Here is a 14,830-nt window from a genome sequence, read left to right as displayed (position 1 = left end):
TTGGTAACTGCTGCAGTATTTCTGATATGGTGAAGTAACTCCAGAGAAATCACAGAAACGTTCAGCTCTGTTGGTAAATTGCAGATGATGTGAAATGTGCCTCATTTCATGTCTGCATGACAAATTGAAACATTTTCCATAATTCTATAAATACTTGCAAAAATGTTCACTTTTTCTTAGAGACCCAGTGTCTGTGGACCTTACATAAAGTTATTATTGGCCTATTTTTTGACATATGTGTTTTGAAAACCCCACAACCACATTTAAGTTAACTAGAATTTTGTGTAATTTTATGTAATGTATAGAAAACTTGTTGTGAAATGAGGATATAGAATTTTAAACACTGAAGACTATGGGGATTGTATTTTTGTTTTGGCTTGGTTACAGTTACATGTCTACTGTTGCAGTTCTGTAGTTTGATATTTTGTGGCCCATTGTAATTTTATTAGTTCTGATGATGTGGTGATGGTTGTATACCTCTCAACCTCTTAAAGCAAGAAATCTGGACAAAGCCACAAATAATAGGGGTGGGGGTGGTGAATGCCCAAAAATAGGGAAATTTTTAAAATATTGCTCTTACAAACTGAAAAAGTTGATAAAATAACAGCTTTTGCGTTAGCATGACTTTTTTGAAGGATATTAAGCCTGAAACTCAAATGTCTGCCATTATTTTCTGACTTCACTCCTCAGTGATTTGCCAGAAAACTACAATTTTATGAGAAACAGACCAAAAATGTGAGGCAAAAATGTGGACATTCTCCAAAAATCTGAACAGTTGAGAGATATAGCAGCAGGATCTGACATGTGTCTTCACAAGGTTGTGTGGCTCTAAATCCCCTCCCCAGGGAAGAACTCTCACAGGCCATTCTGGATGCTCATTTCTGAATGAGAGATTCTTGTTAATCATACTTCCCAAGAGCAGCTCAAGGCCCTCCAGAAAATGATACACACTTTCTCTGTTATCGAGTGCCTTTGAGACCCCTTCAGTCTACACGTCATCATCATCATCTTCTTCTAGGTAAGGCTAACTCTAAAGTAAAGAAAAGCCTTCTTGCTGAGTGATGAAGGCTGCGAAGCATCAGACATTCTTAGTTGTAATGGTCAATTCTTCCAAAAAGTTGACTCAACATCCAACAGCCATAGCCCTGAGTAGAATCAAGACTTTTTGTGGGAAAGCAGTCGTCTGAGTTTGCCCTTTCTCAGAAAGGACCAATGAGTTCTCAACATCATCTTGAGCAGCAGTGTTTCAGAACAGTTCATCGTTTCCCATAAAGGCCTGTGTTGAAAGGTCAAGCTCTCCCTAATGAGCTGTTTAGATAAATCTGGAATCAAGGAGCATGTTTTTCCTCCAGAGTAAGGCAAATGATTTTGTACTCATTTTCCTAGTGAAGGAAAGGGGCGACTACCATCTTATGCTAAGCATTAGACTTCAGCCAGAATATTTGTTGTCATTCTTTGTCATGGCTCTGCAAAGCAGTCATGCTTCAGGTGCTGCAGTATGCATGGAAAGTAACACCAGGCATGACATCTGCCTTTTTGTACGTCTGTGTCTAGGGTCCACATGGATAACTCTCCTACCAGCTGCAGCTACATGCAGCCCTTCTCACCATAAATCCATTGTAAAAGGGACCTGAAACAGGATTCCTTCTCATTGAGTTTGACATCCAAACCAGTGCACATTTTTTCGTGCACTTTACAAAAAGGCTGTTCATATCAGTCTGTGAGTCATAGATTTGTGTGGTGGTGTATCTCAGCTGCCTCTTTGAGTTCTGCTAGAGCTGAGAATTCAAAAGCCTTGTTTGTCTGTAGTCTTTTGACAGGTGAGCACACCAAAGACTGAGTTCTTTGTCACGTAGGATACCCTATTTGCCTCCCTGTTGTGATCATTCAAGAAGGGCAGGAGGAACTGGTGGAAAATGGATTCTGTCTCCTATGGCAGGAAAGATTCCTGTACATCTTCTTGCTTTCACCCTGATTCTGCACTTAATTGCAAACTGCAGAGAAGAAAAACCTTAGCTCATCCTCATCATCCCTGTTAACTGAAATGGGTGTGGATTCAAATTGTTCTTCCTGATAATATAAAAAGCCAAGGGAATCCACACTAGTTGGGGCAACAGGTGCCTCCTCCTCAGGATGTGGCTGTAGTTTTGATTCTCATACCCTGTCAGATCTCTCCTTTGATGCAACAGAGGTGACTGAGCCTACTGGGAAGCCTTCTGCTCACCAGAGGTATTTAGCTAAGTGCAAGAGCTTTTCTGTATGCTTATAGAGTGGTAATCTAAGCCACCACATTTTGTCAGATTGCAGGTACTCCTCACATAGTTCTGACACATTTAAGATTTGTATTACAGTTATTATTATGTCCGCTTTTTAGGAGGGGGGTCTGTGTCAGTAGCCATGTCAGTAGCCCCTTAAAGGAGTGCTGCATCTATTGTAAAGAAACTTGTCTCCTTGGGATTTGAAGTTCACTTCTGACTGGCCTGCCTATCCACTCTTTGAATCTTAAAATTCATCTTTTGGAAGAATGGGGGGCTCTTCTTTGTGAACTTTACATCTGCTCTAGACTTTTAAAGTTGCTAATTTTGGAATCATTATATTTCAAGAGTAATTTGTAACTACTGGGGCTTAAGTGCTGGATTCACAGCAACACCAGCTGTTAGTGTTTATTGAAAGGACATATTGTACATCCGTTTCCTACATGTAAAATTTTTACACATCTGAAACATACTGATACTTTACTACATTTAACAGTCTGGTCAGGTTCTGAAGCCATAAGCCACATCTCATGAAACTTAACATATATTTAATGGTGATGGAGAGGCAAGAAGTATTAGTTGAAAGGATTGATATCCTGTGTATGCAGCCATGAGTGCTACAAAATTTGCCACACATCAGTGCCCACTTTGACAATCTACTTTGTGAAAATCTGAAAAGCAGGGCGCCTTAAATATATGTCAGTTTCATGAGATGTGGCATATGGCTTCAGAACTTGACCAGACTGTTAAATGTAGTAAAGTATCAGTATGTTTCAGGTGTGTTAAAATTGGACAATACAGTTACAACTGCTGTATCCTACACAGATGCACTCTATAAGCATTTACACGAGTGCATGGATTGTGCTATCCCAAACAGAACCAAGACACTATCCTCCAAAAAAAGGAAGCCAATCTGGTCATCCCATGGCATAAACAAACTCTACAACAGAAGAAATAAACTGTTGCAAAAGAGAGTAAAATCCCATGAGTGGAGGAGTTCCATGGTCAGCCTCAGTAAGAAGCTGAGATCCCTTATAAGATCCTCCAAAGCTAGCTACGAAAACAAGATCGCCACTGGTTCTAAGGACAGCCACAAAGCATTCTATTGCTGTGTCAGGAATCTCAGTGGCAACACCCAGATCTGCTCTGAGTTACAGCACAATGGCACAAAAATTACAGAACCAACTGATATTGCCAACATCCTGGCAGATAGGTTCAGTGCTAACTTTACCCCTCTCTCACCCCTTAAAGGGCCCATATCTTTACAGGAAGAATGCAGAGTTCCTGTAATCACAACTACACAGGTAAAAGCAGCACTCTCTAAAGCCAAAAACACAGCATCCATGGGAACGGACAACATCCCAGGCTGCATTTTAGATGAACTTCAGAACGAACTGGCTCCCCACCTAAGCACCATGTTCAATCATAGCCTCACATCAGGCTTTGTGCCTACTGAATGGCGCACAGCAACAGTTATCCCACTCCACAAAGGGGGAGCCACCACTGATTCTGAGAACTATCGCTCTATTAGCCTCATGAGCTTGCATCATGGAATTCATAAGCAAAGACATTGGTAACCTCCAAACTCTGGACTCCACCCACTTCGGGTTTGTGAAAGGCAGATCATGCCTCCTGAACCTGGTCGACTTCTTTGAGGCAGTCACTAAAGCTGTAGACGAGGGCAGTGTGGTTCACATAGCCTAGCTTGACCTCGCCAAGGCTTTTGACACCATCGCCCATTCTGGAATTATAGCTAAACTCACTAAACTAGGTATAAATCCGTATGTCACAAGATGGGTTGCCAACTGGCTCACTAACAGAACCCACACTGTAAAAGTTGCAGACTCCAAATCTGACTTCAAATCAGTGACAAGTGGAGTACCACAGGGTTCAGGCCTGGGACCTCTCCTGTTTGGTACCTGCTTCTCTGAAGTACAGGCTAACACAGAAGGCCTCTGGCTAACGAAGTCCACAGATTACTGCAAACTAGGAGCTATAGTCAAGTCCCCCAATGATGTGAACATCCTACAGAAGGGCCTCACTGAGACAGATGCCTGGTTTTAGAGCCATGACCTCAAGCTCAATGCCAAAAAGTGCATTGTTTTCCCCTTTGGTAAAAACTCTGTACCCATGAACTACCATATAGGCGGCAGTCTTCTTAACGCCGAATGTGTGATGAGACCTTGGGACCCAGGTGGACAGTAGTCTTTCCTTTGATAATCACATTGCCACAGTAGTCAGGAATTCCTTCTACATGTCACACCTCATCACAAAAGGGCTCTCATCCAGGAAAAAAGAGGTCATTGTTCCCCACTACTTGACACTCATTAGACCCATTATAGAGTACAATGCCCCTTTTGGAATGTACCTCACAAGACATCTGCAGCAGCTGGAAAGGCCACAGAAGTATCTCACAAAGAGGATTACTGGCCTCAAACAGATGCCTTACACTGACCGTGTCAAAAAACTCCAGCTTTTTTTGAGCTTTTCTCCTCGGGTCTCCACTGAAAATGAGCCACAAGCCCAGCTGGATCAACCTGGTTAACAAATGTCAATAAATTTACTCTGTAGCATATCGCCTACTCCGAGGTGATCTCTGCCTAACATATAAAGCTATGTCAACCCAGAACTGTTGGACATGCTACACCTAAAGAAATCCCAATCCCTCCGAGCTACATGCTCTAGGGACCTAAACATTGTCACCACAATAAACAGGACATGCTGGAGGAATAGATTCCTGTCCCAGAGACTTCCCATACTCTGGAACAAGCTACCCATCTATGTCAAGCAAAGTTCCTCATTAACACTCTTCAAGAAAATCTTGATGAGTGGATGGGAAATAGGAAATACCCCCCGGGGATCACTTCTGTGGCTCTGCTCGACAGAGGCACAGGAAATTAACTTTCTTGGGTTGGTGTAAGCCAGGGAACTTGCTGACTAGGCTTAGGCCCTTGGGCCGATAGCCTAGTACCTACCTATGAACCTAAGTTTACTACAATATGTCCACCTTTTCTAATTCAAAGACTGTCCTAATGCAGTGCTTCTGCACAAAGACTCACAGTACCACATCAGGCTGTCTCCACAGCCATGCTACCTGTTAATGAAGCCGTCTGAGGGAGAAACAGATGCTTTCTCAGGGAAGGTGTCTACACTGGGTGATTAATGGAATTGCTTGGCCATGTACATTGGCACAGTTGATCCAAAAGGCTGCGATTACTATGAGGTGCAAGAAGGGATTGGTAGGTTGGCTGTTTTCATCCATTTTGGTGGAAGTAAGTGTTGGGGAGTTTAGTGGTGAGGCAGGCTTAGGCGGTACATACATGAGTGTTTGTGATGGGCTGTATGTATTAGTGTGTGTCTGCCTGGGAGGTAACAGTAGGAGAGTTAGTGAGGGGGTCAGGTAGGTGTGTGCGAGAGAGAGAGAGAGAGAAAGAGACTGGATGACTGTGTGACTGCAGTTGGATGAGTAGGGGGCTTTGTTTGTGTGTGAGCTTGAGAGAAAGACTGGATAAGTTTGTGAGTGCAATTGGATGAGAACAAGGCTTTGTGTGTGTGTGTGTGTGTGTGTGTGTGTGTGTGTGTGTGTGTGTGTGTGTGTGTTTGTGTGTGTGTGAGATGCTAGTTGGTCGGAGGGTTGGGGTTGGCTGTCCTGTTTTGCTCCCTAGACTATTGAACAAAGCCTGCAGCAATGGTTTGGGGGGAACCACTGTCCACCAGGTTGAATGCTACACTTGAGCTGTAATGGTACTTACTCATACCAGGGAATGGGAGGGGAAACTCTACATACTAAAGAGATGTTTTATTTTGTGCCTTAAGGGTACATGCACATATCTTGGGTTAGGGGGCATGCTAGTCACCAAGGATAACCTCTCATGTTACGATTATATTTACACATAACTGGGAAGCGGGAATACTAGACACAAGAGATACTGTATGTAGTGTGCTTTAAAGACACTTAAACAAATGAAATACTTATAGTGTGGTGCTGGGCACCATAATCACCAGGGATAATATTAATGTGTGTCTTAAACACTGTAAGTGAACAAAAAGCTGCATGCTTGCCACAGTAAACCTCAACACTAACTAGCTGTGTTAAGCATGAATGCAGGAGCAGTTTTTACATGTATGTAGAGGATCTCGGGTATTAGTCAATGCCTGAAACAGTTCATGATGTACAAGATGGAGGGACAGGGATAATTAGACTTACCTCTCAACTTTGTTGTGCTGGATATGGCAACATCATGGAGGGATTTACTTTGTCTTCTTTCGGCTTTTCCTGGTTAGGGGTCACCACAGCGGAACTCCGGTCCGCTAATGATTGGCAGTTGATTTTTACGTACCGGCTTGCCAGGCCTGATGCACAACTTTCAATGAAGGTACACGCATTCACGCATGTCTCCACGCAGAAGACGCTCTAGCTGAGAATCAAACCGGACAGTGTCTTACTGTGAGGCGACAACGCTACCGCAGCACCACCACCGCGGGTTGGCAGGATTTACTTTGTACCTTCTACAAATTGAGAAGGTTGCTAGTGTAACAGCTTTTGTGCACTACCCTGGATTTAGCATAGGTTACAAAATATGAAACTCTAATGTCTGGCATTAATGACTGACTGAAATCATCTTGGATTTATGGAGGCAGAAGAAAGGAGACATTGGGCAAGTTCTGCCAACGTAGTGACAAGTGTGGGGTATGTAGTATATATGCATTTTTTGTGTTTGAATACGCCTATTGTACGTGGGAGAGGAATGACTGGGGGCAATGCTTGTGTTTACATTGATGTGGCTTTGAACAATGTTATCTATTGCAGGAAGTGCTAATCTGCACTTTATGGTAGTTAATGTGATTCAGAAACATGTTAATTAGCCCATAACAAAATTTTTCCTCATTACAGCTAATGTGTCATTAAATTACAAAATAACACATCATTGTAACAGGACCTTTTTATAGCCAACCCATTGCCCATGCTAAGGATCTTAATGAATCCATGTACATCTTTAAAAATGTGCATACAGAAGTCTGAAGCTTTAACCATTTATTGTAGAACGGTTGTAATGTATGTAATGTAACACATTCTTTTCAAACCAAAGTTAGATGTCATGATTTCCTTGAGATTTTGTGTTTGTGTGGGAGTTATTACAGTAGTTTCACCTTTCAAGATAAAATGTGACACAAATCGAGGAGCTAGATTACAATGAAGAGAGTTTCAACTGCTTGTGGGGACCAAAGACAATAAATCTATAAAAATTGAGTATCAGTCAAAAACACATATAGAATTTCCACTATGACAACTCTGTCTACATTAGTCATAGATAGGAGAGTCAGAGACTATATACAAATTAAATAGAGCAAAATGGTTGAAATAATTACTTCATTGTGAATTCCAAAATTCAGACTAAAGAACCCATTCTGACCTGTCAAAACTTCCCATGCTAACTGAACTTTGTTTCTGATGTGCAAGAGAGTAATCATTTCCTTTAGTAAGTTAAATGCAACATGCATTTTAACTCTGTTTAGTTGCAAATTTCAGGCATCAAAACCATACTTTATAGTCCTACAGAATGGAGCTCATTTCTTGTTTTTACTAGTATTCCATAGAGCAGAATTTTGCATAAAAGTTAACCATAAGCAGTAAAAGTAAGTTAATTACAGTGTAAATTTTTGTCTGCATGTTTGTATGTGTGTGTGTGTGTGTGTGTGTGTGTGTGTATGTATATATATATATATATATATATATATATATATATATATATATATATAGATGTATAAGGGATCCGTACAGATCCCCAACTGCACTTTCCACCTAAACATAAATCGCAGGGCATACTTAACCAAAAGTGCTGTTCACTGAAGCAGCACTTTCAGATAAGTATGCTTGTTGTGCAGGTCGTACTATGATGCGGATAAGGTAAAATTCCCTTTTCCCCACTGTAGTGCGACCTCGGAGTGAGAATGTTAAAGTAGGGGGGATGGGGGTGCAGGGGGGCTTGCCCCCCTGCATAGCAGTAGGTTTAATGTTTTCTTTTTTTAAACATAGTTTAACGAAAGCGCTTTTTCGGTGGAAGCACTTTCGGTACCCTCAACTGCTAGGCTCCCTTCTTGCCTTTCGGCTGTGGTCTCTCAAATAAAAGTACCTATATGTGTAAAATAATGCATGTTTTATTTTTATCTCTGCCATTGCTCCCCTCACTCTAGTGGCAAGCACAGGTGTCCTAGGCCATTCTGTTTTTACTCTTTTAGCAAGTGCACCCCTAGACCCATTATCTGAGTTTTTGCCTGAAACAGATGCTTTAATAACATCAGACTGCCATTACCTCCCTTGTCCTGCCAACAGCTTTTGCTCAAAACAGTTAAATATTTGCCTACCTGTGTGATTGTTTTCACTGATATTCTTTGGGAGGCTGATTTTGCAATCTGGTTCTACTACATAGGTTCCTCCATTAGTTTGAGCCTCACTGCCTTACTCAGTCTCCCGGCATTTCTGCTGAAAGGGATTTTCTTGATTAATTACCTAACAACCCCTCACTGCCTTACTCAATCTCCCAGCATTTCTGCTGAATGGGATTTCCTTGATTAGTTACCTAACAACCCCTCCCCTGACCAATCAGGTGATGACAAAGGTATTGTAATACCTGGCCTGGGAATGGCACCATTTTTTAAAGTATTCCTTATCCGACCCGAGCCCCATCACCAAGTGCTTGCCATGTAAGTGTTTTATGATATTTTGTGTGCAGTATTTAGGATACAGTGTCTTATGCTCATTTAATCAAGTGTACTTAGTCAGATTGTGGTTTTAAATGTGCTAGACTACATTAAATGTGTTAGACTACAGCGAAGAATTTCACAATCTCTATGATTGCCACGTTTTTAAGTATCTGCTCCTGTGCTAGTTGAATCTCTGAAGAGCTGAATCTTGTGCTACTTTAATCCTCTGAATGCACGCTGTTGCAGTTGTTATTAATTAGGGTGCCTGATGCTGTAAAACCACTCCACGAAATGAACTGAAGCTAATTGCATATAGTGCGACAGAATTGTTGTACCAGGCAAGACACCGTTAAACTGAAACATATACCTGGGTCTTGAATGCTGTAGTACTGAACCTTGTTTTTGAGATACAGAGCCATTTGCATCGGCAGTAAAACAAGTGCGTCAGTATTGTAAAGTGTAAACCCTATACTAACTATACGACTAATGACGTCTGTATTTTAATGTCATAGTTCTTATATAGTCTGTTGTTAGAAAGCTTAGTTCACCAACATGTCTGTTATTTAATCTAAACGCTGCAATAGTTGATTGTCAGCAGCTACTTAGCCAGTGTTAGCCAGGATTGAGCCATTAGCAACAGTTGGACGAATTGTTGGATGGAATGTTGGCTAAATACAACTTAAATAGGTTCATAGGTTAGTACTAGGCTATTTGCTGTTGCAAGCCATTTTGAAGCCTAGCCAGTTATCCCTTGTGAGACTCAAACCCTGCACCTTGTGTTTGTAAGGCAAACACTTTAACCAATAGGCCACCTTCCCAGCCTCGTGGGGTTGCATTTTAAAATGCATGTCTGCATGCTGCATTTTAAAACTCTAGGTAGCTGTCTGACATAGTGCTATGATTCTAATGCTAGAGCCTAAATCTAATGCAAGGAGCACTTTCTTGAAACTCTCTATCCTTAATTAGCTGACATTTCCAGGTGGTTTTACTGCATTTAATTAGTGGATTTCTCCTTAGATGCATTGTTTCTGTGTTTTGAATAGCACTGTGTAACTTAGATAATCAGCTTTCTGTTTCACTTTATTTTTCTAATACTGTATTCTACTTTTTTCAAATGTTTGCCCTCTAATCCACTTAATTATTGTTTTGCTCTCTCCTATTTTATTTTCACAGCAAGTCTATGTAAAAGAGGCTATTTCCCGCAGTTCAAGCCCCTCCCAGAGACAAGGAAATGCCAACCCTCAACTGCTAGACTCCCCTCTTCCTTTCGGCTGTGGTCTGTCAAATAAAAGTACCTGTATGTATGTGTAAAATAATGTATGTTTTATTTTTATCTCTGCCATTGCTCCCCTCACTCTAGTGGCAAGCACAGGTGTCCTAGGCCATTCTGTTATTACTATTTTAGCAAGTGCACCCCTAGACCCATTGTCTGAGTTTCAGCCTGAAACAGATGCTTTAATAATATCAAACTGCCATTATCTTCCTTGTCCTTCCAACAGCTTTTGTTCAAAACAGTTAAATATTTGCCTGCCTATGTGATTGTTTTCACTGATAGGCTTTGGGAGGCTGGTTTGACCCGCTCTGTTCGCCCTACGGGCTCACTCCTCTCTCCTACCCTGCCCCCAGTTCCCACCCCTCTCCACTACTCCTACATTTATAGTAACCTCATCCCACCCCCCAACTCATTTCTATCCAATCCTGTTACTACTAAAACTTAACCCCACCCCACCACACCCATGATCTATTTAGATATCATTCTCTCAAGAGTCACTATTACCTATAACTTAACCCCTCCCTCTCACTCCCATCACATATTACACACACTCACACAGTCCTACACGCCTTCCAGCCACTCCATTTCTTCCATACATTCACCCTTTAACTATTAATTACTACTTTTACCAACCCAGTCCCATGTCTCCCCTACTCTTCCTAACTCACTCCCACCCCCTAACCTTATTGATACTTTTAATACCCTTATACCATGCTACCTACTGTTCTACACTCCATCTCCCCCTCAACTTCACTCCTTCTACCCACACCCTTCACTACAATACCCACTTCCACCCTCCTACATCATACTCTCACTCAGTATTACCCTCCTTAATTCAAACTAACTTGCTTCACCTTTTTAAGCTACAAATCATGCCAACAATAGCAAAACCACATATGTCCAAATTTCTATTGCACTTCCCCTTATTACGTAAAATAAAACCCAAGCCAAATGATCTATCTCCCCTTAGCATCCTTCACTTAGCAGGTGACATTCACCCAAAACCTGGACCTAACTCACCTCAAGATATGAATCCTTCTCCATCTAGTCATCCCTCCTCCCACAAATCTCTCAAAGTGTTTACTCTGAATGCACAAAGTCTCTGTAACAAATCATCCCTGTTTCAAGCATGGTTAAACCAAAACCAACCAGACATTGTAGCCATCTCTGAAATATGGCTCAAACCCCACATCTCTGACTCTGAAATTCTACCCCCTGGCTTTCAAGCCCTTAGAAATGACCGAACAAATAAAAAAGGTGGAGGAGTTGCACTAATCTACGCCAACTCGCTCTCTATAATTGCCTACTCAAAGACTATCCCTCAATTCGCTAATGCTGAACTAGTAGCTTGCCTACTAAAAATGAATAACCATTAAAGTCTCTGCATCATCACACCGTATATCCCACCTTGGAACAATATCCCAATCCTTGAAGAAATACTTTTATGGGCCTCAACCAATATGATAATGAAACTTATATACTTGGTGACATAAACATAAACTGGGCCAGTATCAATAACACTACTCCTACCCAATATATCAACCTCTTTAACTTCAGACAAATAATTCATTCAATAACCAGACCAAATAAAAATGAATCTCTAGGTACTACCCTTGATTAGATCCTAGTCTCCCACCGTAATAAAATGACTAACTCTGGTACCATTCCCGACTCCATTAGTGACCATCTCCCTGCATTTGCCCTCCACTCAACTCTCTCCTACCCCCACCAACATCATTACATACACACTCGCAACCTAAGTAATTTTGACCCTAGCACTTTCTTACATTCTCTCAAACATATCAACTGGAACATCCTAAATACTCTACCTCTCGACCATGCTGTTGACCATTTCAACTCTACTTTTCTAAATACTTTAAATACCATAGCACCAATACTGACAAAACAAATAAAAACCAATACCGCCCCATGGCTAACCAAAAACACCAAGCAACTAATGCTCCAACGGGACAAACACTGGAAGCAGTATCAAAAAAATAAACTCAATAATACCCTCCTTCAATACAAACATCTCTGTAACCTTGTGAAAAAACAAATAATTAGTGACAAAAAATCTTATTACATCAAGCTCCAGTCCAATCATGCCAAAAACCCTAGACAATTCTGGAACTGTATAAATACTCTTCACAAGCCCAACACCAAAAATAATCCCTGCCCTGACCCCAGTAAATCAGACCAAGAATTAGCCTCACTATTCAACTCTTTCTTCATCGACACCATCTCTGAATTCACCAAAAACTTTCCCAATAATAATCCCACCTCTCTCACTTCCACCTCTGCTTCCACATCCACACCCTCCAACCCTAACTCCCCCCCTACTTTCAACCTCAAACCCATATCCACCTGTTATATAAAAAGACTTCTCACTAAACTAAAACCCTGCTCTAACGACCCTGACAATATGCCTTCAATTTTCCTCAAAGCTGCCGCTAATCGGATTGTTTTCCTATTAGCATCTTAATAAACAGATCTGTACAGGAATCTTATGTCCCCAAACTCTGGTGTAAAGCCTATACTCTACCTCTTCACAAATGCAGGAAAAACAATGCCATCTTTAATTTCCACCCTATAGCAATACTCACCCCTATCTCCAAAATCCTAGAAAAATGTGTCCATCTCCATCTCATGCCTTTCCTAACTCAAAACCAACTCCTCACCCCAACCCAACATGGTTTGCATCCCAGGCATAGCACTATAACAGCTCTGATCTCATTCTTAGTCAGAGTCAATCATGCCTGAGATTCGGGGGAAATAGTTTCCACTGTTCTCCTGGATCTCTCTAAAGCATTTGATACCATTTCCCATACCCATCTACTTACTCATCTTGCTAACCTAAATCTGTCCTAAAATTCCATCTCCTGGTTCTCAAGCTACCTGACTGACAGGTCCCAAGCTGTAAAATGGAAAAAGGGCATCTCTCCCTTTCTACTTACCCCTACCGGCGTTCCACAGGGATCCATCCTAGGTCCTATGTTGTTTAATATCTTCATCAACACTTTTCACTCTTCTATACCCAGTGTCAAAATAATCCAGTATGCAGATGACTCAAATTTAGTCTGCTCTGCCACTAATCTCCCCAAACTCTTAACAAAGATGCAGTCTGCCTTCTCAACCACCGTGGCCTGGATGCACCAAAATCTTCTCTCCCTAAATGCAAACAAATCCAAAACACTAATCTTCCTACCATCAAAGTCATTCCCTTTTGACAAAACTTCTTTCAAAGTAGTAAACCAAAGCAGCTGACATTGAAATCGTCCCCCATGCTAAATTGCTAGGCATCACCATAGATGAACAACTGAAATTTGACAACCATATTCTCCAAAACATAAAAAAAAAATCCAAAACTCGGGATGCTATGTAGGAACAATTGCTTCCTATCTCCCCATACTAGACATACCCACACCTCTTCTAACCAATCTATCTGCATCCATAACTTCCAAATTAGAAATGTGCTATAACAAAATTTCAAAATTTGCCACTAAATCTAAACACTCCTCACACCTTTGCCTTGCCCTTCACTCTCTACATTGGCTAGAACCTCCAAACTATCTGAATTGCCTCCAGCTAATAACAGCTCATAGAGTAATCTTTAACCCATCTAAATGCCCTGCCCTTACAAACATCCTTCTCCCTTATACCCCTAACAGAACTCTTAGGTCTGCCCACCAAACCTTAGTCACTGTCTCTAAACCTAGCAGGACAACTACTCCTCTCCTTCGCCAAAACATGGAATTCTCTCCCTCCCTCCCTAAAATTTTTGCTGAACATAGAAAACTTTAAAACCCAGCTTCGCTCCTTTCTACTTTCTAATCGTAAGTGTACTTGCATCCTACCAGCCTAAGTGATCCCTCCTTTAAATTCTTCTATTTCTAAGCTTATTTTCCACTTTCTTATATCTTTCTTTAAAAGTCACTAACTACTCCCTAGATTAGTTCTTATAACAAGGTCATTCAGACGTAACATTGTCTAGAATTTAACAATGACATCTGCCTTTCTCAGAACATTGTTGTAAATACTATTCTTTGATATGTTATTTATTTATTTTATATTTGTTGACCGAGAAAGTCCGACTGGGTATATGCCCATTTTCAGCGGAGACCCAGAGAGAAAAGTTCCAAATGTGCAATATGGAAATATTAGAAATTGTATTTCTTATCTACTGTAAATATTATATTCATATTTTGCTGTGTTTTCTATATTGTAATGTTTGCTATAGTTGGAACTTTTCTCCCCAGTCCTCCACTGAAAATGGGCTCCCTGGGCCCAGTGGACTTCCCTGGTCATCAAACTGAAAATAAATAATATATACACACACACACACACACACACACACACACACACACACACAGATAAATGAAGATTCTGCATCACTTGACTTTGAAATAACTTGAGTGGTAGAGTTAATTGTGACCTGAAGTAATTTAACATAAATCTGTTACTGACTGCAGAACCGCTAATAACTGGAAAGTAACATTTGTGTTCTTAATGTTGTGTTATTTGCCAGGGATGCAGCATTTTCTATTCTTGTGAATTCTGACAACATTCACATAGCCCTTCTCAGACATGACTAATTCTC

The sequence above is a fragment of the Protopterus annectens genome, chromosome 7.part0, assembly GCF_019279795.1.
Source record: "Protopterus annectens isolate FY-2018-M chromosome 7.part0, PAN1.0, whole genome shotgun sequence".
Lineage (NCBI taxonomy): Eukaryota > Metazoa > Chordata > Ceratodontiformes > Protopteridae > Protopterus > Protopterus annectens.
The sequence above is the reverse complement of the archived record's forward strand: the minus strand, read 5'-3'. Positions refer to the sequence as shown.